Raw genomic sequence first — 3,947 nt, forward strand, 5'->3', positions numbered from 1 at the left:
AATGAGGATGTAAAATTTTTTGCCACGGTGATATTTTACAATCAGATGGACACAATAATTTTGGCATATGCGAATTTTTCCAGAATGAGGCATACAAAATATTTGCCACGATTTTTTATTGAGGCAAATGAATTTCTTAAGATAAACAAATGCAGAGTCTGAGGATTATTCATTGAGGTGAAACAATCTAGCTTACTTCAAGCTAGACCATGTGAGATTCGAACCCCTTGACTTTAATAATTTATTCCTCAAAAACCTTTGTTGTAGCATTTGAAATATGCTTATCTAGGTAGTGATGATATTTACCAGTTATAATTCTACTAGTCTAACCCCCGAGCAAGAGGGTAGTTTCTTGAATGTTTTGTCATACAAAAAAGCTCTTTGATGGACTATGGAAGACTTGAAGGAATCAGCCCGTATGCATGCACAAGATCTAGCTAGATGATTGTCATAGTAAATTTATGGAACCCCAAAGGAGACTTAATCTAATAATAAAAAAAGTGGTGATGAAGGAAATCATCAATGGCTCGACACTGGGTGATATCCCATATTTGATAGCTCTTGGATCAGTCTGGTTCAATGCGTACCGAAAAAGGGTGCCGTGACTGTGGTAAAGAACGAGAATGATGAGCTTTTGACTACACGAACCGTCACAGGTTGCAGATTTGTATGGATTATAGAAAACTCACAAGGCGACAAAGAAATACCACTTCCCCCTTCCTTTAATCGTCAGATGCTTAATCGATTAACAGGTAAGGCATTTTATTGTTTCCTTGAAGGATATTCTGGGTATAATCAAATTTTCATAGCACCCTAACATCAGAAGAAAAACCTTTACATGCCTATATGACACCTATGCCTTTAGGAGGATGCCGTTTGTACTATGTAATGCAACGACAACTTTCAGAGGTGCATGGTAGCCATTTTTCAGACATAGTGGAGGACTTCTTGGAAATATTTATGGTTGATTTTTCCATCTCGAGCGATGACTTTGACTGATGCCTCCACAATTTATCTAAAGTGCTAAAGCGATGTGAGAGTCTAACTTTGTGTTAACTGGGAAAATGTCATTTTATGGTGACAGAAGAATTGTTTGGGACACAAAATTTTCGCCAAGGCATAGAGGTGATAAAGCAAAGGTGCAAGTAATTGAGAATCTGCCTCACCCACTGTAAAGGGCATAAGAAGTTTCCTAGGGCATGTAGAATTCTACAAGCATTTCATCAAGGATTTTTCAAAAATTTCAAAGCCTTTGTGCCTTTTGCTTCACAAAATCAACCGTTCGTGTTCATAACGATTGTCTCAACGCTTCACTGATCTAAAGAAAAAACTTGCTTCGGCACCTATTATTTTTCCACCTGATTGGGATGCCCCTTTCGAGCTGATGTGCAATGCAAGTGATACACAGTATGGGAGGTTCTAGGGTAAAAAAAGTAAAGTATTCAATGCCATCTATTATGCTAGTGTACCCTGAATGATGCACAACTTAATTATACCACCTGAAAAAGAGTTGATTTTGTAGTATTCGCTTTTGATAAGTTTAGCGCATACCTTATAGGAACTAAAGTCATTGTACATATTGATCACTCTGCCATTAAGTACCTAGTAAATAAAATGATGCAAATCATAGGTATTAGATAGATACTTTACCACAAGAATTTGATTTAGAGAAAGATAGGAAGGTACTGAAAACCAGTAGCAGATCACTTGTTTAGGCTAGAAAACAAAATCATTTGCTATGACATGAAAGAAATTCAGGAGGAATTCCCTGACGAGAAAATTTTATTTGTCACGGGAGTTGTGGTACGCTGACATAGTTACTTCTTGTTAGTGGTATTATGCCTCCAGACTTATCTAGTCAGGGCCGAAAAAATTTCATACATGATGTACGCCCTATTTTAGGAAACCTTCTTATTCAAACAATGTGGCGACCAATAATCTGGAGGTGTGTCCCCGAAGAATAACACAAGGAGATCCTTTTTCATTGCCATACATCCCCGTGTGGAAAACACTTTGGTTGGATAAGGACTGCTGCAAAGGTCATCCAATCTAGCTTTTACTGGCCTATCTTATTCAAATATGGCACGACTTCTATAAGTCATGTGATCGTTGCCAACGCACTCGGAATATATCGAAGAGAAATGAATACCATGACAAAATATTTTGGAGGTTGAACTCTTCGATGTTTAGGGAATCAATTTTATGGGACCCTTCCCATCATCCTTTGGCGATATGTACATACTCTTGGCTGTGGACTATGTGTCCAAATGGTAGAAGTCGTGGTAACACCGCACATGATTCCAAGATTGTATGAAATTCTTGCACAAAAATATATTCACTCATTTTGGAGCACCACAAGCAATTATTAGCGATGAATGCACTCACTTTGACAATAAATTAATTGTCAAGGCATTGCAAAGATACGGGGGGTGTCATAAAATTGCCACGTCATACCATCTCCAGACAAATAGGTAGGTTGAGGTCTCCAACACAGAGATCAAGCATATCCTTGTGAAGGTGGTCAACCCAAAACGGAAAGATTGATCGCCAAAACTCAATGAGCACTATGGTCGTATCGCACAGCATTTAAAACACCACTCGGGATGTCTTCATTCAGGTTAGTCTATGGCAAGGCATGTCAATTTCTCGTGGAACTTGAACACAAGGCATTCTGGGCCATCAAGAAACTTAATATGGATGCACAGCTTACTGGAGGAAGGCGATTGTTGGAGCTAAATGAGATGGATGAATTTAGAGATCAGACGTATGAGAATGCCCGTCTTTACAAAAAAAAAAGACGAAGAAGCGGCACGACAGAACATTTTTTGCATCAACAATTTTTTCCAGACCAATAAGTATTGCTCTATAACTCAGGCTCAAGTTGTTCCCAGGCAAGCTGAAGTCCAGATGGTCAGAACCTTTCAAAGTGCATCAAGTGCATAGCCACGGTGCAATTGAAATCACAAAATTGGATGATGGGACAACTTTTAAGGTGAATGGTCAAAGACTGAAGGCGTACAATAGAGCACCAATCATGTGTGATAAATTGGCGTCCCTACTCCACGACACCCAAGAGTTTTCTCATTTTCCCTGAACAAATTTTGTTGCATAGGCAACATAATTTTCATTTTGTACATAAATAATTTTTTTATCTTATTCTGCACGAGTATTTTATTCTCTAATTGTCTATTTTAGTGGTCTTCGTACATGTGGCAGTATAGGATTAAAACTCAGTAAAACCCTGTTATCGATACTGAAGCTAGCCAGCCTTGAACGAACCTGTTGATACCTCACCCATCGAGGAGATGCCACTGCAAGATAGTCCTCTCAGGACCAGGCGTCGCATCAAACGCTCAACTGGTCATGTTACTATTTCACATCAATCACCACAACCCTCAGAAGAAACTGGATCTACCAACCCCCTCCTCTCAGCGACGCCAAACCCGAGCGTCCAGCAGAATTGACCCACCACAATGAGGTACCTCTTTACATTTTCATTTGCATAGCATTTTAGAGTAATTTAAATTTCCTTAGTTTTCATGCATTGAGGAAAACACATCCCTCAAGTTTGAGGGAGGTGTTGTCTTTCACACTTAGTTAATTGCATTGATAATGATTGGTAGAAATAATTTGTCAAGGCATGAGTTATGTTAGGATAGTTGTTTGGAATAAGTTGAGGATGATCGATGATGAAAGTAAATTTTTATTGCCTAAGCCAGAATTATTTTACAAGATTTTGATGGATAGAAACCGACCTTAGGACTTGATTTTTTATGATATTGTTAAACGATTGTGTGTTTCCTCTGCTTAAGGTACTTGAAAATTTTTAGGAAAGAACTTTTTGCCCGCCATGGCATTAAATGACTGAAAATGTTAAGTTGAACTCCTTAGTGTTTGAATTGTGTTGAATTAAAATAATGCTTTGGCATAATTGTAGAGGGACACTC

The sequence above is a fragment of the Hibiscus syriacus genome, unplaced genomic scaffold (genome assembly GCF_006381635.1).
Source record: "Hibiscus syriacus cultivar Baekdansim isolate YM2019G1 unplaced genomic scaffold, ASM638163v2 tig00113725_pilon, whole genome shotgun sequence".
Classification (NCBI taxonomy): domain Eukaryota; kingdom Viridiplantae; phylum Streptophyta; class Magnoliopsida; order Malvales; family Malvaceae; genus Hibiscus; species Hibiscus syriacus.